Source organism: Balaenoptera musculus, chromosome 4 (assembly GCF_009873245.2).
Source record: "Balaenoptera musculus isolate JJ_BM4_2016_0621 chromosome 4, mBalMus1.pri.v3, whole genome shotgun sequence".
Lineage (NCBI taxonomy): Eukaryota > Metazoa > Chordata > Mammalia > Artiodactyla > Balaenopteridae > Balaenoptera > Balaenoptera musculus.
Genome location: NC_045788.1, coordinates 117,733,176 through 117,754,399, shown reverse-complemented (window position 1 = coordinate 117,754,399; position 21,224 = coordinate 117,733,176). Strand labels below are relative to the sequence as shown.

General features: G+C 33.7%; 1 long non-coding RNA gene across 2 annotated transcripts in view; it reads right to left on the bottom strand.

The window, feature by feature from the left end:
* The window catches only part of LOC118894947, a 370,967-nt gene that overhangs the window by 89,010 nt on the left and 260,733 nt on the right, over positions 1 to 21,224 (bottom strand). For both annotated transcript variants that reach the window (XR_005019794.1, XR_005019795.1), the window contains one exon: positions 18,140 to 18,183. This is a non-coding gene — a long non-coding RNA (uncharacterized LOC118894947). The remainder of the gene's footprint in view (positions 1 to 18,139; positions 18,184 to 21,224) is intronic.

Below are 21,224 nucleotides of genomic sequence, written 5' to 3'. Positions count from 1 at the left end.
AATGGAAATGGTTTTAAGACGTAACAGAATTTTTTTTCTTTGCTATTTATGAAAGTTAAAATTTGCCACATGGTACTGACTTCTAAAAGGTAAAACTCTTGTATATAAAACTTCTGAATTTCCAGATATACGTAGCACAGTATTTCAGAACCATGAGAAGACATGTAAATAACAATTTCTGCCAACCCCAAAGTGTATTCCTGCTCAAAAATGTAGACACAAATCCCCAAATACTACACACTATTTAAGGCTTTTTCCCACTTCCTCAAAAGTCAGCACATCTGTATTAATAGTATAAGGGAACTTAGTAACAAATGCATCTTTAATAATTCTTTATTAAAGTAATTTGTGGACTTCTGAAGGGATTTTATTTTCTTTCTGGTTGTTTTCATTCTTTTAAACTAAATAATCTAGCAATTAAAGTTTTTCAAGCTCTATGATCAGTAACAATGACACCCACCTCAGGGGTGATCAATTCTTGTTAAACTGCACTAGTGAATATTATATAAATTTAACCATTTTGAAAGCTTTTGTCCTTTTGTAAAAAATTGTTTGGTATTTTGTCTGTTTCTTTCAATGTTGTTTATAATTCTAGAAATAAGCTCCCATCGGGATTCTTGTCGAATTTTTATGTACTTACAAAGAAGTGACATTCTAAAGTCAAAAGGTACAACAATTCTATTTTGCCATTAATCCTTTTAAAAACACAGGGATCACTGGTAATTTATCCCTACCAAACAAAGCAACAACAAGGGGTCCAGCAGAAGCTCTCGTAGATGAGATTTCTAATTTCCCTGGATCTCATTACTTCTTTGTTCACACATCTCTACCTTGTCCCTTCTTGTTTGAGGGTCGGATCTGCCTACCTTAGCACCTTTGCATATATATTATCATCTTTGAAGAGGGGGTCATAATGAATATTGAGACCACATGATAATATTAATAATATTTTATAAGATTGATAATGCATATTTTATTAATATTTCTAATAGTAATAGTGAGATATCTAGTGCTCTGAAAAGAAATGCAGCTTAGGAGATTGTTCTAAACACATAGGGATAGAGATTGAGAAATCTGAGAGCTTGTAGGATATAGACGGGAAAGGTCAAAGTCATGGGGTGGTCTGGGGAAACTAGTGGGATGTGTTTTTCTGCTCTGTGTAATATAAATGTGCAAAGTAAAGAGGAGAGCTGTGATAACCAATTTATTTCTATACATGTGTTCATTTTAGGACTGTAGGATTATTCCCAGAAATATGATATTGTTCTCACTTCAAATTCAAATAAGGCATTTTCAAAGAACAACAACAACCAAAAAAAAGGTGTGTTGTCTGTTTTCTTTGTAGAATACAGGGTTACTGTTTATCTTTTATACAATTCTACTGCATAGGGAAAACTCAGCAAACACAGAAATAAACCAGGAAAACTCCACAATCTAAAATATGTTTTCATTTTACTTCTTCAAATTACTTTGGTGTTGAATTTAAAATTCTAATTAAAAAGTATATATATGTATAACTGAATCACTTTGCTGTACAGCAGAAATTAACACAACATAGTAAATCAACTATACTTCAATTTTAAAAATTAAAATTCTATTTCTATTTTACCTGCTCTAAATTTTCTAAAATAACTATTTCCAAATCAACATAAAAGAGAGTAGAATTTATACCAGTATTTCTTTGTTTCATATGCCTTGAGAAAAATCTCAACAATTAATGACACGATGCTTAAGAGTCTCCTTTCTTAACCTACGTCTCGCTCAGCAGACTTTTAAGGAAAGCCCAAGTTCAGTAATCGAAGGCATCCATTCCTCTGGAATTGACTACACCCAAATCATCCCTTTAATAAATTAAACGTACTGGTGCCTGACACTCAAATCATTGACTTAGTATAGTCATGAGTCTGTTTTTTTCCAGCAATATTGCAACATAATTAAATTCATGAATTCCAGTTTGTGAGCTCTATTTCATACTCTAGTCACATTAAGAAGCATAATGTTTAGTTTTCTTAGGAACTCAGTTACCATTTCCAAGTGTCAAAGCAAAGAGGAGGGTAGCCTTGGCCAAAAGACACTGTCCTTTAGATGAGTATAAGTGCCAGCCTCCTTCCCACAGTGTCTGCGTGAATGCCCTGTTCGTCTTGAGAATTTTATTTAATTTGCTTTGCTCTAGTTGTTGGCATACTCTACCCTTCTATAAGAAAGGCATTTCTATGATTAAAGCTTATGCACTTGATGCCAAAACTACCAACCAAAAAGTTAAAAATTATAATATTTTTGGTGGGGTATGTTTTCTTTTGTTTTTGGCTATAGGATGAAAAACAAAACAAAAAGGCCAGTTTAGCTAAAGTGTTAATGAAGTGCATTGTGTGGTCTGAAGTACTGTGGTTTGGTGCCACCTAGCCAGAGAACTAGCCAGAGAGCTAGCCAGAGAAGCATATAGATGAACAATACTCCAAATTGGCACTGAGAATTACAAGAGATGGAATTTATATGTTGAGAATATTTTCTCAAATTTCATCTACTATAGCTTCATAGATTATAAAAATAGTGGAAGTGGGACAAAAGTACTGAGAATATGTCACAGTTTTGTCTATGCATGCTTATTCCAAGCAGATAAAAGTATTCTATTGCTAAAAGGTCTAATCATTAGATTCAAGTATGAAGATTTACAGGAGGATGAAGAAAAGGGGTGATGGAAAAAAAAGGACTATGTAGAAAAAGAGGAAAATTAAAAGAGAACAGATCAAAGAAAATAATAAAAGCAGGAGACAGGCTGATTAAAAAGAGAAAATGCTGTTAACAAAGAAACCAAAAAAGCTAGCAACACATAGCAGTCAGTTTTGTTTCAAATGGGAGCAAAAGCAAAAAACTGAGGTTTGGACTGTTGAAATGCCAACCTATAAGGTTTAGGATTTAATTTCAAGCTCAGCTTTTCCGCATTTTTCTACCATGGAGGTTTCCTTTTTTTCTTTTTAAAAAGGGTCTTTGATCTTTTGCCTTAAAGATTCCAGTCAATATGTAAAGAATCAAAATTGTGAGTGCTAATACCTCTATTTTGTTAAACCAAGTATTAAACATTGTACTATTTGTGTGGTCTCAAGACTACTGGAATTGTACTTTGTGTGACTGAGGTGTTTGAAGATTCTGGAAATAAAATGCCTAACCAGGAAACCAAAGTAATTTTTTTTTGCCACAAAGACATTTTATTTATTTTAGATGAAATAAACTGAATACTATAAAAAACATCAATTCTCTCCAACAGAGTTAATTGACAATTACATTTAAATCAAAGTCATTAATAAATGTGGATCCTGATAACTCAGTATTTGACCTGAGAATATTATCTATGCTACTTTTCACTCTAATTTCACCTAAAGCAATAACTATACTTTCTTTGAGTCCATGATCATAAGTTAATAACACCGCAAAAAATTCAAATTCCATCTAGACTAGAGCAATAGCAAGCGTATTCCAGAGAATTACTTAAAAAGAAAACCCTAAAGAATTTAAAAATTACTGATTGATTTCCTACATATAGTTTTATAATTGGACCTACCACTGGTTATTAAAAGGACCACCGTAATTTCCTGATTACTGTGTGCAACTACGATGCTAAGTAAGATATAAATATACCTATAAATGCAAATATAAATTTAAATATATATCTAAATGAGACAGGTGATATTAACAGATGGAAGAAAAAATCCTTGATTTATTTTCTAGAGTTTGAAGTTACAGCCCTAAATACAAGCCAATAGAACTGATTATCAAGTCAATTGGTCTATTTTTCCATGAATAATTAATTTGTAAACCAAGTGCATATCTTGATTATTATGCTCTTATTTTTTTCTTTGGGAAAAAAACATGTGTTTGGCTGAATGGAAGGCAGATTATCAAAAATGAAACACATGTATCCCAAGAACACTACAAAATAAATAGGATTTAATGACTACCATTTGGTGACAATTAAGCAAAGTTAGTTTGCATAATTTTTGAATTAAACTTAAATGTATACTTATATAGAACATAACCACCATATGTAAATTGTTTTAAATTATCTTAATTGGTTCAAATACTTATTATTTATATATCTTTATGCTATTTTTCAAAGACTCAGAAACCAAAATTTGACAAACATTTCTGGGAAATTCTAGATATGTAGACCTGAGGTTATTTTAAAACACAAGATTTTAACAAGGTCTACTGTTTTATAATTAAATCTTACAACAGTAGGACATGTTCTCAAAGGTCTTTTGAAATGTCAGCATTGGGACTTTTCAGTAAAATTGGACATCTAGGACAAGAAAATGGAAAACTAAATGCAATATTAGATAGACAGGGATCTCAAAAAAATGTTGGGGCATATTTACCAAATATTAAACCATAGGTAGGATTTCAACTGGTAGAACTGGGAGGATAAAATTTATAGGAGGAAGGGGATTGGAAAGTATACCAGCTGGACACAATTACAGGGTGTGTATGGGAGAGGTAAGAAATTTTATGAAGAGAAAGGAGGTTGGGAGTAGACTGTAAAGAGGATAGTAATCTGAATCTGGATGACCAATTTGAAAGTTATTTTGTGAATAACTTGGAATCACTGATATTCTCTGCACAACATGGGCAGGACTGTGCTATAAGGCAGTAGTGGATTAGAGGTAGTAAGTGGGAAGACTGGAAGTCAGAAGACTCTTATGAAAACGGTGTTAAACATTTAAAAACTTTATCCATTAACTAGCATAAATGAAAAAAATATTTTAAAATGACAAATTAAAATTTTTTATGCTTATCTAATTAGCAAACATTAAATACCACCAGACTTTCCAGTACTGGTAAGAGAGAAGTGAATTTGGAAGTCTCATAAATTTCTCATGGAAATATAAATTGGTACTATCTTTCTGGAAAGTAGTTTCCCAAAATGTATCAACAACCCTAAACTTGCAGGATTATAATAATTTAATTTATAGAAATGTATCCAGAGGAAAAATTAAAATATAAATGTCTATAAAATGATATGTATATCAAATAAAATATTGAACTATGTTAAAAATTTTACATACAAAGAAATTTGATTTTCATGAGAAAATACTTATTGAATTAATAACAGTGCTAAAACCAGGCAGAGTGTGTTTAGGTGTCAGTTAAAAAAATACTGCATGGAAACTAAATAATATCCGAAGGAACTAGTTTAAAAATACAAATATCTGTTTTTTTCTGGATGATGGAATTATTCATTCGTATAATAAACAACTGTTGAGCATCTAGAACTATCTGTCATCATGTAGCATGCTTCTGGGAATACAAATACAATTCAGTTTATAAAATATTAGGGAGAGTTTGATAATCAATAAATGCAATGCATTGCTCTGCTTGATGTGTATTCATAGAGTGAGGGTTCCATAGAGAGTGTGGATATGCCTAAGGGGGGCCTTGACCAGGCAATACTGAGGCAAGGGTAGGGGCATGCCGGGTGGGGAGAGCTTAGGGAAGGTAGGAAGAAGACCGAAGAAAGAGGGCTATGTTGGAGAAGATGGTGAGGCCAATTTTTGTAAAGTATAGAGAAAAGAAAAATACAAGGGGAAAAAATGAAGGATATCTTTTCATTAAAATAATGGCAATCTCAAAGGAGTAAGGAGAAGCTAGCCACAGATCTGAAAAAGAAGGAGTTACATCAAATTGAATGGAATGAAAGTGCCCAAGAAGAAAGATGTCTATGTAAGTTGATATATGAGAAAATAAACATCTCAAAAATGCTTCCTCTAAAAAAGTCAAGATCTGATTTGTTGGCTATAAGAGAAAAGGTCTAATTGTTACAAGGAGAACATTTCTTTTTCTTAATGCAACTTTTTGTCAAAAGTGTTCTTAAATTTTTTTTTACCTCCATGAATACATGAATTTCTTATTTTAAACCCAAGATAACAAAAACTTTATATTCTAATGGGTTATTGACATTAAAAATACAAACTTTTTTTGGCTCATGAAATCCTAAGCTGGAAAAATATGTTAGTAGTTAAACTTAAGGAGGGATTTATTTTTAGACACTAAATTAAAAATATATTCCATAAAATTGGATACAAGCCTCTTGCTAAAAGTAGATTGGAGCAATATTAAAATAAGCAAACCCTTATTTTAATTATATATTACATCAAGAAACTCATGAAAATACCAGTCTTAGATGGCATAATTTTTCAACAGTCCTTCAAACAAGCACATTGTCCCACCTTCCCCTCACCCCTGCCCTGTCCTCTTGCAACCCTCAAAGTCATACACTTACAAACAACATATGATAGTTGAGAAGTGAGGAAGGGAATTTTGTTTTTGTTTTTGTGTTTCCCCTTTAGAAAGATTTTTCTTTTTAAAGTTCTTTTTTGGAAGCATTCCAAATTCTCTTGATATTTATTGACAACACACAGGTCAGAGCTATATGTGGCTCTGTCTGGTCAAGAAAATATTCCACCAAAGAGAGAGGAGGCATGGAGTCGGAAGGGGAACAAGAGGTGAGAATTTGGGTTAACAAAAAATCAACCCATCCAATGTGTTCATGAGTAATGACTGATCTTCAAATTACCTTAAATGATAAAATATTATTTTTGTTTGTGAAGCCAATTTCTAAAAAATTGTTTTTAGTATGAATACAAATGAGTGTTATAAAAGACAGAGGCTTTATCTGTTTATTTATGACTTGGACATACATGGCCTAATATATATATTTTAAAATGGCAATTATGATAATATGATGAAAATGATATAAATATTCTGACAACATAAATTAGAAAAAAGTTATTATCAAACTAAGTAATTAGGTTTTATATCTGGTTTTGATAAAAGTTAACTGATTTGCTTGAAAAATATCTTAATGATGGTAATGAAGTATAGTAAAATCTGAGTAATAATGAATCCTAAAAAACCTTAAGACTATGGAATTGATTCATCTTTACAGCATTCAACCTCATATTTTTTTACTAATATTGATCCCACAAAGATCTCACTAATGTGTATAGAAATAATTAAAAGGCAAATATTAACTTGACAAAATATTGTCTTAAATATATTTTATATAAGATTTAATAGCTGTCTAAAGCCTATTTAATTCTCAAAGGAAAAAAAAGCCTTCCTAGACTATGTTTCTTTCTGTGGTCATTTAAACTTTCTGTAACTTTGTTTTACAGTGTAGAAAATGAAATCATTCTTTTAGATTACGCTAATTCATGTGAAGGCAACATTAAACAAAACAGGAGTTAAGCATATGTTATTAAGTCAAATATTTAATTTATTTTTACTCCCATTTATTTTTATATCATTGGCATTCTTTCTGATGAGCTAATGTATGGAAATACTGCCATGGCTGAGTGAGTTAGATCATTGAAAACATCACACTTTGAGAAGGTTGTTCTTCTGTAAGTGAGTTGGGTGCTATAAAATTTAAGAAAAACAAAAAATCTGATAGGAAAAAGTGGGATCCTCAGTGCTGAGTAATCCTTGATCATGTTTTTGTCCTCATACGTGAACAGGATTAGTTTAATTACTTCTGAGTTGAAACAAAGTGGATTGTTTAAAAATAAGATTTATAGAAATGGAACATATTTCAAGATTTGTGTGCTCTTCCATTTATTTGGGAAAGATTTTTCCTAGAATTTGGATCCTTGTTTTTTAAAATACATGGCATCTTTCGAAAGAAGTCATCCCACATTAATATTCAAAGACATTAAGATTTCGGATGAGACTTTTGTCATATCAGTCCTGTATTTATAATTTCACGTACTCTACTGGCTCACCATGGTTTGAAGCTATGTTCATTTCCTGCCATAGGTATACCACTGGACTATTTCATTTACATCAGTGAATTACCTTCCACCTCTACATGGATTATACCCAAATCACTATCTCCAGTTTAGCTCTAGTCTAAGTTTCTCTCTATCTATTCAACAGTCAACCTGCATAACTAACTGAATGTACCTTACACACATCAACCTCTCAACATGTTCATAATTGAACTCATTGTTCTCCAAACCTCTTCTTTGTAGTCAGCTAATGGCACTTTTATCTACCCAATCTTTCCTGCAAACTTTGAGAGTCATCCAAGATTTCCAGCTCATGTTAACCTCCCTCACATGAGTGGTCAATTTGATATCTAAAATAGCTCTTGGATAACTTATACAGTTACCTTCTTCTTATTCTTCTATTCATTGATCACTCTCCTCTTTACTGACTTCTCTTACTTGATCAATTTACTTAGCTTTCATAGTTGCAAAAACTTCCAGAGATCATTCTAAAAAGTAAATCTGGTCAATACATGCCCATTCTTAATATTTATTCATTTGTTCTTCACCATCTTTAGAATTTAATTCAAAGTCATTAGCACTGCATTCAAAGCTCTTGTGATCTGGCACATGCCTACTTGTCTTACTCCTCCCCCCACTTATCCTCTGTGTTTCTCAACATCACATGGTTTATTCCTCAAGTGTGTTTTTCCTGCCATTAATATTTGTTTAATGTAACTGGAACTCCCTTATCCATCTTGTCAGTCTGCCGGACTCCTCAAATCTCTACCTTCATATCCCGTTTTCTGGGAAGCCATACCTGAGGTTTTTGAGACTGATTAAGGTTAATAAACTATCCTCTGTGCTCTTACATCTGTGTGCATCCCTCTGAAGACAGACAATCTGACTTATGCCTATGAGTCTGCAAAGCCTAATACAGTGCCTAGTACAGAGCATGTGCTCAGTACTCATTGATGAAATCAGCAAATGAATAAACACTTGAATGGATGAAAATAAATGATGAGAGGCTACCCACATGCTTTGTGAACTTGGACTGTTAAATATTTGAGTTTTAAAACACTCAACTTAGATTTGTACATTTTGGAGTCTATATATTTAAGATAGATAGGTGAAACTGATTACTAAAAACACTCGTTCTCACAAACTGTGTCCAGGGGAGAAGGAGTGGCATTACATAAATTTTGTCTACCTCTTTCATAAAAGATAATCCAAAATGGTAATCTGAGAGAATCATAATTTATTCGTGTACGACCTTACCATTCTGGGTTTTCCATTAACTGAGTTGAAAAAAATTACTGAGTAGGTATTATGAGTGAAATATTAGGGATGTAATGACGTCTGTGCTGTTAATGTCTCCATTTAGTTGAAGTTCTTAGGTTTTGGACTGCTACGTGGAAAAGCTGAATTTGTGGTTGAGAGACTGAAGGGTAAGCATTCTCTTCCTGTTGACTAATCCATTTTGAGTTTCCCTGCAGGTGCGTGTATTGACTGGAGACCTAACCTTTATAATACTGACTCAAACATATGGAGAGTTCAAGAATCTATTTGGTCTTTGGACATCTCAAATTGGGAGATGCTCAAAGGTCACTACTGATATGACTGAGTCACTGGGGTTGGTTGTAAAAAAAGAGTAAGAGGTAACTGAACTGTCACATGATGACAATGAGGTGACTACTGGTCAACGCTTTTCCCTTTGCTCAGTATATTACTCTCTAGATACAGAGGCTGATAAAATGTTGATTCTCTGAACTGTAAAGTATGTTTTAAATGTTTTTTTCTGGAGCCACCAAAAAAGGAAGTGTATTTTCCTTTCTAATAATAGTGGACCATGGAAATACACCCACAAGAAAGGCAAAGCGGAGAACTAAGGCAATTATAAGGGTGAATTAGGCACAAAGGTTGTTTCTGCCTCAATAATCCAGGTAATTAAACTGAAAGAGGTTCAGGCATGAATTGGCACAGTTCTCCTCTTGGCTTTAGTTGCAGAGACACATGATGTTTTCATAAGTCTGGAACCAGTTTTAAGTTACAGCGTTTTCTCTGTGGTACGTTTTGAAATTTGGAATGAATTACTAGAGTTTCAAATGATATATTCAAGCAGTAAGTTAATTTGACAGCAATAAATTAATGAGAAAGTAAAGTTTTACATGATCCTGTGCAGACAGAACTGACACAATAAACTCTTGCTATATATGTATACCTGTAATATTACATAATACATATATATATACATATATATTTATATATACATATATAAAAATACGTACATACATTTCTCCAGTTTTGACCCTCTCTCTTCCTCAACAGGCACCTCAATTTAATGGATTCATTTTGATGTCTCTCCCTATTTTCCAAATACTTATTTGTCCTTCCATATACCTTAGCTCAATTTAGGATAACATCATTCATCCAGAAATTCAAGTCATAAATATAGGAATTGTCCAAGCTTTCACCCTTTTCCTTCACACTGTGATTTATCCCTCCCCCTCCACACTATCCATTAAAGAAGTGAAACATGCCACTGATTTTATTTCTCAAGTGACTCCTGAATCTGTGTACCTGCCCCTTCCTCATTCTCCATCCCTTCCTTCATTGCTGTATCTTAGATCTTTGTCTTTTCTTATCAAGACCAGTGAGCTGGCCTCCTAACTAGTATCACTGTGTCTGTCTTGTCTTCCCCACACTTAGTCATCTACAATCAAACTACAATACAAATATCCCAATGTCACGTCCCTATTACTCATAGATAAAGCCTGGGGCCTTAGTATTGCAGAGAAATGTCTCCATTACCTGCCTTCTACTTATGTCTCCATTCTCAACTCACATGTCTCTGTCACACAATTTTTACTCCACCATGGAGGGCTGCAGATCTTCCGCTCTCCCTGACTCACCACTGCTATGTTATGCTTCCACGCTTCTTCCTAGTTCCTCTTTCTAGAGTTGCATTTACCTCTAGTTTGTCAGTTCATTCTAATTAATTAAATTGTTCATTCATTCAACAACTATTTATTCAGCACCAACATTGTACCAGCTCCTAGACTGAGTGCTGATTATCAAGTTGTGCTTCTTTCCCATCCTGTTTTTATCAATTTGATATAGTTTTCATCAAGACCCTTCATGAGCATAATCTCTTCAGAGAAGCCTGGGAGGCTAGATGATCATCCTTTCCTCTGTACCTGTGAATATCCCAATGAATGTCCCAATCACTACACTGAAATCAGGTTTGCTTATCTGTCTTACCCAAAACACTGAAGTCGTTCTAGGGCAAGTTCTTGTGTCTTATTCTTCTTTTCATTCCCCGAGTCTAGTGTCTGGTCCATGACAGTTTCTTAATAAACATGTTTTGAACTGAATTCAATGTTACTGCCCTTGAAAGCCGCCAGTGTAAGTTAATCTTGATGCAATCATACATCCTTCCTTTTCGGTTCTTTTTCCCCCATCAGTATTTCTTCTTTTTTCCAATGTATTTATTTTATTTATTTTTGGCTGCGTTGGGTCTTTGTTGCTGTGTGCAGGCTTTCTCTGGTTACAGCGAGTGGGGGCTACTCTTCGTTGAGGTGCGTGGGCTTCTCCTTGCAGTAGCTTCTCTGATTGCGGAGCACGAGCTCTAGGCGCACGGGCTTCAGTAGGTGTGTCATGCGGGCTCTAGAGCGTGGGCTCAGCAGCTGTGGTGCACAGGCCCAGTTGCTCCACGGCATGTGGGATCTTCCCGGACCAGGGCTTGAACCTGTGTCCCCTGCACTGGCAGGCAGATTCTTAACCACTGTGCCACCAGGGAAGCCCCCTATCAGTATTTCTTATGTTCATTCTATTCTTTCTCTCATCATTTTTCCTCTTTTCTAATTACATCTCTCCTTTTTCCATTTGAATATTTGGAAAGCTGTGCATAAGCTCTGTCATCTACAAGTGGTAATAACAGCACTGGCCACTTTCTTGGTCAGAGCAGCTTATTGGTATTTTGCCAGCAATGGGAATTTTAAATCTCTGGTGCTCAACGGAAAGAACATTTTCAGAAAGGAAAGGGAGAACATGAGAATGTTCTATAGAGGGTAATGCTACTGTTTTGGGATGCAGTGCAATCAGACGTGGGAAGAGTTGTTATCACTCAGTATTAGAATCATGAGGTCTTTCTGTCTTTTGAGGTTCCTGTCTTCCATTCAGTAATACCCATCCAATACACACAAGCATGAAAATAAGAGCACACTTGCACACACATAATGCAAATACACACAGGCTTACTCTTACACTTTGTTATGCCTGAATTATCCATTTCTGTAATTTTTAAACTAGTAAGATTTTACCCATTCTTCAGGTGCAAGGTGAAATCCCACCAAGTTCTAGCCCACTTTAATTGCACTTTACTCTGATGGGAATGACCACGAAATGTGATAAATGACCCATTTTAAACTTCTAATTCATTGTGGATCAATAATATGGCAAATATAATGTAAATTAATTACTAGATAAATGGAATAAAAAAGAAAATCAGATAAAATATATCTACTAATATCACTTTAGAATTATGAGATTCAGCAGAAATAGAGCCACTTTGTCAAAATGCTAAAAAGGTCTTCCAAATGCTTATCCCCAATTTCTCTACTTAGGTCATCATGAACCAGAAACAGTGTGTTAACTGGAAGCAGTCCACAGACCATGCTTTGAGAAGCACTGCTCTAAAGAAACTGGTATTAACTTACACAATAGCCAGTGTATGTATGCTCACTAAATGAATTAAAGAACAGATCTCAAGAGCAGTACCAGAAGACATGAGAATTTGTGTTTTTTCTTATTTTGGACATGCTTTACATTTTTCTCTTTAAAGTTTTGAAATTGTTGCTATTAGCATTATGCAAGTGATTCAGAGTCAGAGTTTTTCAATCACTAATTCTTTCCTCAACTAGTGTTTATTGAACATCATCTATATGCAGACGCTGTCCTAGATGCTAGGACCCAAATTTGCATAAAATATGGTCCCTGCATCAGACATATCCAAAGTAAAGGCTGTACTACAAAACAACTGTAATGTAATCTTCAAAAGCATCAGGGTCGTGAAAGTCAAGGGAAGTCTGTGGAACTTTTCTACACTCATGGAGACTAATAAAATGAAACTATCAAACTAGGCATGTCATTTGGAAACAAATTCTTACACTCCAAAGAACAACAGTTGGAATTTATTTGGACAACTGGTGAAACTTGAATGGGGATTAGACAGTAGTGATGTATCGATGTTAATTTCCTGACGTATTAGTGAGCTCCAGCTGCCTTAATAAACTGTGATCAACTGGGTGTTTCAAGCAACAGGAATTTATTTTTCACAGATTTGGAGGCTGGCAAGTCCAAGATCAAGGGGCTAACCAGTTCCTCCTCAGTGAGAACTTTCTTTCTTGCTTTTGCTCTCACACGGCAGAGAAAGTAAACAAACTCTATGGCATCTCTTCTTATAAGGGCACTAATCCCACTATGAGAGCACCATGCTTATTACCTCATCTAAACCTACTTAGCTCCCCAAAGTCTCTTCTCCAAATACTGTTACACTGAGGGTTAGGGCTTCAACATATGAATGGGGGGTGGGGGCACAATTCAGTCCTTAGTACCTGATATTGACTATTTTACTGTGGTTGTGTGGAAAATGTCCTTGTTTGTAAGGAGACACATCCTAAAGTACTTGAGGGTAATGGGGCATTAGGTTGGCAATTTACTTTCAAATAGTTCAGTGGAAAAAGTTCTCTGTACTGTACTTGCTAATTTTCTATAAGTTTATGATCGTTAAAAGATATTGTTTCTGGCCTTGAGATTCTCAAGTCTCCTTGGGAAGAGAGACATGAGAGCAACCATAATTAGGTACCATTAAATGCAGTGAAATGTGTGGTGATATAAGGGACTGAAATAAAAGAGGGAAGGGTGAGTTTGTCCAGAAGGAAAGCAGAAGAGATCAAAAAAAAAAAAAGTAAATCTTGAAGGTAAAAACATAAAACAAACTAGAGTCCATTGGATCCATGTTTATTCTTTAATGATTATGTGACAAGATTTGCATGTTTGATTTTTATTTTTCCCTTGGGTTTGACTTCCCTTTGATTCATTATTTTAATTCACCATTTTCTTTAAAATTAATAAATGACAAAAGATTTGCAGAAGGCTTGCATTAAAGAAAAGATGGTAATAAATTAATAGCATAAGACGAATTTGGGGGTAAGATAAAAATGTGTTCAAAAAATGATGTCTCTTAACCATCATTCTTTTGCATACCATACTATATTTTAACAAAGGTTCACTCTTGCTTTCCCCTTTCTGGAATCCAGAGATAGACTGAAAAGGCTTATCTGGTAGGTCTCCATATTTGTTGCTAATGGCTATGACCCTCCTTAAAGTATTATATGAAATTTCCAATGGACATGGGAGAACAAGGGTTAGAGTGCTCTTTAATTTCCCTATATCTTATAGAGATTTATAATTCAATCATTGATTGAGCAAGTATTTACAGGGTATCTATGCAAAGGTAGCGAATTGCTTATCTAAGGCATGTCATGATTGCTTTACATGGTTTTCTTTTTTTCCCCAACATTTAAAATCTGAGCCCATATTCAAAAACTGTGAGATTTCACATAGAAATTCCAATATTTAATTCCCTTTACCTTTAGAAGTTATGGCTACTGGAACATACAGTTAGCTAGAATATTTGACTGCAATGAGCAGAAGCAGCCCCTGGATGTTGAGCATGTGATCATCTGTTCCTCAGTCCACACCACTCCCTATTGTACAATACTGGCCTGTTATACCCACTTTTGTTATATTCATGGGTCCTAAAAATACTTGAATTTAGAACCCTGGCCAAATAGATAACAATGACTGGGAGAGCTTTGAGAACAAAGACAATGCAAAAATATACATCTGAAATACTAAGGTTCAAGCTCTGGTCAAGCAAAGGTCAGCAAAACAAGCTCAAAAATGTATTTAGAAGACTGACCAAGATCCTTTCCTCCTTCCTGATTTGTCCAGTAAAATGTATGTAAAACCAGAGTTTGGGGCTAGTGACTTCTGCAAGTCAGATGAGGAGAAAAGCTATTATGCAGTAGGTATTACATTCAGTTTCAAAAGAGACTTTTACACCCACTAATTTTTCATTTTCCTGTTAAAAAAAAAAGAAATTGGTACATATGTTCAGATATTTTAAATTAACACTACTATTGAATTCAGACTAATGTGAAATCAGAGATTCTTTCAGGCATAATTCAAACTATTAATAACTCTACTTTTGCTGGTTGAGATAATGTCAAAGATTCATTTAAATGGCATGAGTAGCAATTTGCATTATATACAAGTATTAAAAGCAATATTCCCTTTCTTCTAACAGAATTCACACAAAGAACTGCTTCTTTTATATATTCTATTTTGTAAATAACCATCCATACTTTAAATCCACAGAGCCAACTTTCTTACTGTCTTACCAATAAAAGTAATGTCTTACATGTGTATAATACTTTAAAGCTGACAAAGTGTTTTTAGATCCATATGAGGTAATGTATAAATAAGCTCAGTACCATACAAATATTTTTCATAAATTTATAAATATTTTTCTGAAACACTTAACTTGTAGGTCTGATTTTAAGCATGAATGCCTCTAAGAATCATTAAAATTCAGTTTAAAAGAACTTTCATTATATGTCAAAAATCACGTGTTTATATCCTTTGTATCCCATTCACCAGAAGAATTAATTATTACTGTATTTGCTCCAGAGATAATAGGCAGATACTGGAACCTTCTTCTTCTGGTAAGATTAAACATTTCTACCTGATTTCTCCCCCTTTTCACACTTCAATCCAATTTAGCACCTACTAAGTTCAAATATGAGTAACCCACAGTCATTACCCTCTAAGAGTTAACAGCAAGTAGGGAAAAAAAAGATAAATGCGAGATGAATTTTTATATGTGACATAACATGTGTGATGAGATCTATTTTTCCGCAAAGCGTTAAAAAGATGTAAGACTGGTGAGAATGAGGATGAAGGGAAATGTCTCTTTGAAAGCTATGGAAGGAGGTGTGTCATGTGGTGTGAACCTTGAGAAAAAATCAGAATTTTACTTTTACATACCTAAAACACGGTTCCATGAACATCTATATTATTAGCTTTTCTTTCCGCTGACCATTTATGTGCACTTACCTAATATTTTTTTATGCCTCTTTACTGTAACACTTTTCCTTCACTCCTTAATTTCCTAATTCAATATACAAATGAGAATTACTCTTTTGTATGCCTGCCAAAAATGTAATTAAGGAAGACCTGCTTTCATTCTATTATAAAATTCTATTAAAAAAAAGTTTAGAGGGCCTATTAAATAAATCATGGTACATCAAAAAAGTTGTCTAAAATGCAGCCATTAAAAAGGATGAAATAGATAACATATATTGACTTAGAAAAATTTTCGTAATTAAAATGTTAAAAAAACACAGAATCATGCATATGGTATGAAAGCATTATGTGCACAGATTGATATTGATGTTTATGTATATAAAGAAGGAATCTGGAAGAATAAACACCTAAACTTTATTAGTAGCTAACTTTGAGGGAAAGATCACTTTCTATTTAGTATAATTCTCTAAGTTTTAAGTTTAAATAATTCAAACAACAAAAGTATTTATATTGAAAGAAATACAAAGTATACACCATCTATTTTCCCCATTCTAAGAATTAGAAAAATCATTGGCACTTTTTAAGTCAGTAGTTTCATTCAATAGTTTTTCAAGAATGAAAAATTTAACTCAAAACAAATGTTAGAAAATGTTAAAATCATAAGTTATATGAAAATATAAATTCAAATTCTTAAATCAAATTCCAATGAAGAATAATTTTAAAAATTATGTTTATAGTAAGGCAGATTTCTAATTTTATTAGCATTAAGGCCAAAATAATTTTTTGTCAATAACCAGCAATGCTCACTATTTTCTGTCAATATACCAAAAAGTATCAGCGATAATCACCTAGAGGTAAAAGACAGCAAATGTAACAAACTCATGAATCTGCTTTATCATTTTTTGATGCTTTAGAAACTGGAAATAAAAATTTTTCTTTCAAAGTATAGTAGACAACATATAATGATTAAATAGAATTCATAAAATCTCAGCTGTTCATCAGAAAGTGATACAATGACCCATCACAAAGGCAACTATAGATTAGAACTAGAATGTAGCAGCTAGGAAAATAAAGGATTTCCAGACCTTATACAACTGCAGTATATCTCAGTTGGCCTCCCCAGAGCCACACAAGGCATTCTTTCCCATCACTGAGGCCCACTTGTGTCACTCAACCAGATCACCAAAAATAAATACAGATGAGGAAACTTAGCATCCTAGAGGCACCCATGATCTGTCACCCACAAATCTCATGAACAGTGAGCAAATGATAGTGTACAAACACAGCATAAGAGATCATCAGCTAAGGTAAAATAAATGCAACCTGCCTTGCCATCTTTGTGGCTCCTAGCCCACTATTGATTTTTATGTTATTATTGTTTTGTTTTTGTCTTATGTTTTTAATCTGTACCATTCTGCCTCTTTTAGGCATTGAGCGGTTTGTCTTGAATTAGAAAAGAGGTGCTAGAATGAAGGAGTGAGAGGTTGACCTACATCTGAACAATTTGCATATGATTTATCACAATTAAACAATTTGGTTTGAAATAGCTACAATTAAGCTATTATCAGAGAAGTATTTACTAGACTAGAAATTCTAAATTTATCTTCACATACATCCTAGCCAAGAAAAGGGCCACATTTTCTGGCACTCTTATTAAGAAAAGCTAATACTGAAGTAAATTCTTCCAAATTAACATTTATTTTACTGAATCACGATAGCTAATTATACTTATGGCTGCTTTGGTTGTTTCTTCAAAAATTACAGTTTGAAAATAAGAAGAAAGCTATGAAATTATGGTAGGCTAGAGAATCTCAGTTTCTAACAATATATTGCATATATTAGTATACCTAAGTATATATATTATATAATTATCTTCCTGATATATGGAAATAGTATATGGTAATGTCAAACTACCCTAAAATTATGAAAAAGGTAATATAAAAATGTAAAATAATGAATAAATTCTATCTGCAGTAAAACATAAACTCTAAAAGATATAATAAACTGTAGTAATATGTAATAGTATGGAAGAAAAATTCAGACTGATGATTAAACACTATGTGTTGGATGATTTCAAGTTTAACAGGTAAGTAGACATAACATTTTTCAGGTTTTCAGAATAAGCAACATCAATTCTATCTATATCTAACAAGGGGAGTGAAGTATTAAAACATAGCTAAAACAAATACAACATATTTTATAACCAAAAAAAGGGTTCTTTTCCCTACCTTGAGGCACGTGAATGGTTCTCTGATTAACCTTCAAGGATACCCTAAAAAACAAATGGAAAATAGATGACATAGAGGATAATAAAATAGCAGGATTGTTTTAGCATTATTATTAACATTAAGTGTTAGTGGTCTGTTTGCTGGGGGTTAGTCTATTTACCATGGCAAGGCATCAATTGTTCCATCCACAAATGATTCTGGCAACACTGAAGGGCACACAAGTATTAGAATAAAATATATACGTGGATTGAGCACTTTCTGCTGTCTGTAGTACGTGGACATTGTGATTAAGACTCTTGTTGTTCACAACTATTAGCCAATTTAGAAATTTTACTATTGACAGTTGGTAAAGGTGAAAAGAAAAACGTAAAGTCATGCCATATTACTAAAATGAAGCAAAACAACAAAAAAATTTACAAACACTTCTAGATTTAATAACACCTTTTTATATCATTAAAAATACAGGTACTAAAATTGTAGTCCATTTTGTGGATATGATCACAAGATTTCAGCTTGGAGTGAAATCAAGTCCTACGTTCCAGAGTTTTAAGAGAGTTATTACCTGGCATAGGGAATTACTGTAAGGATATTCTAGTGCTCTTCATTAGAAAAGAATTAATCTTAGAACTAGGAGGTAATTTAAAAATCAACTGGTCCAACATCCTCACTTTGCAAAACAAAGCAAGATCCCATAGCTAGCTCATGGCAGAACTAAGCGTAGAATTTCCATCTCCCAGCTCCATTGTTATCCCACAGCATTAAGTTACTTAATTCTTTGTAACTTCCAAGATTGGAAAGGAGTAGAGGGAGTGGAATTGTGTATTCTGCTCTGGATAAGTTCCATCTTCTTGATGAAGCTTCATACTTCTACCTGCATAAATGACCTATAGCATCAACATTTATTGTATCTACCTCATTCAAAACTCCATTCCTTCGTGAAGGCAGATACAGTCCTCCCTTGGTATCTACAGGGGATTGGTTCTACCCCTTCCCCATGGATACCCAAATCCCTGCATGCTCAAGTCCCTTATATAAAATGGTGCAGTATTTGCATATAACACATACACATCCTCCTATATACTTTAAATTTTTCCTTCCTGTTTACTGAGATATAATTGACATATAGCACTACATAGGTTTAAGGTATACAGCATAATGATTTGATTTATGTACATTATGAAATGATTTCCACAATATGTTTAGTGAACAGCCATCATTTCATATAGACACAAAATAAAAAAATAGAAAAAAATTTTTTTTCCTTGTGATGAGAACTCTTAGGATTTACTCTCTTAATAACTTGCATATATAACACACAGCAGTGTTAATTATATTTATCAGGTTGTACATTACATCCCTAGTACTTATTTATCTTATAACTGGAAGTTTGACCTTTTGACTGCCTTCCTCTAATTTCCCCTCCCTAAACCCCCCACCTCTGGTAACCATAAATCTGATCTCTTTTTCTATGAGTTTGTTTGCTTGTCTGTTTGAAGTATAATTGACCTACAGCACTACACTAGTTCCTGGTACACAGCAAAGTGATTTGATATGTCTATACATTTCAAAATGATCACCATGATAAGTCTAGTTATCATCTGTCACCACACAAAGATATTACATAATTATTGACTATATTCCCCCCACAGTCCATTTTATACCTGTGACTCACTTATTTTGTATCTGGAAGTCTGTACCTCTTAATCTCCCTCACCTATTTCTCTCCTTCCGTATACTTTAAATCATCTCTAGATCATTAGAATACCTAACACAATGTAAATGCTATGTAAATAGTTGTAAATACAACATAAATGCTACATAAATAGTTGTCTACATAGGAAATTCAAGTTTTGCTTTTTGGAACTTTCTAGAATTTTTCTTTTTTTTTTGACTACTTTCCCAACCACGGTTGGTTGAATCCATGGATGCAGACCCGTGGATACGGAGAACCACTGTACCAAAGAGTTAAATGACAGGGTTCTAGTCTTAAACTACTTACAATTCAGAGAAAGTAGGGAAAAAAAAAAAATCAAGGAAAAAAGCAAGAGCTACAAAGCTGACAAAAGCAGTCATTAACACTACAAGCAGGGTATGAGAGAAACCGCACAGTAGTTACTTCACATAAAATCTGTTTTCTGGGCAGCTTTCAAAGAAAGTCTAACACTGCTCTTTAACAAATGCTTCCCCTTTCTAGGCTGATCTGTATTATTGTAGGCAGTAATGAAATCATCTGCTTTCCAGCTAGACTTCTTTAAAAAAATACTTATATATTTACAATCATTTGTGATTCTTAATTAATAAAATATAATTTTTGTAACAATAACAATGGTTTATTAAACCATTTCCTGTAAATGCTTTCAAAAGATGGACTGCAACCCCTGGCCCAGTTCGCATTGCTATTAACAGTGACCTCTATGTTTTCAGAAAGCGCAATAACAAAGTCAACATTACATAAGCATAGAGTCCGCCCCTGCACTATCAAGGCCTAGAATTTCAAGAGACTGGGAATTGAGCAAGCAGCAATGCAATAGCTGTTGGGATGTTTTCTTGTGCTATAATCTCAGGCACAGCTTGTGTGTGCCCTGCTGGAAGCTCACAGTATCAGTGTAAGATGCCGCTCCCCTTGCTGGACAAACTCAATGATTAATCCATGTTTCCTTTGCAGAATGTCAAAGGATGCGTGTCATAAGTTTAAAAGTTATATCGGATATAAAAAACACATTAAATAAAAAGTGTTTCCAAAATGTGAAATTTAAACATTTGGAGAGTTTGAAGTGTATCTAGCCAAAGCAGCTAGTGTCCCTAAGAAGATAAAGCATTATTAAGTAATAAGATGTATTTGTTGGATTTTATTGCTCCAGTTTTTCAATTCTGCTTAAATCATGTAGAAAGAATTCTGAGAAAAAAATTTTTTTTGTGAGCCAAAGTTTAAGCAACTTAACCCAAACATATTTAAGAGAAATAAAGTCACAGAAGGAATTACAAGGAAATATGGTCTTTGAAATTTCAGTAATCATTAAAGTATAAAATGTTTCCACATTTTTCTATAAGAAGCTATATGATTATAGTTCAGCACTCTTACGGA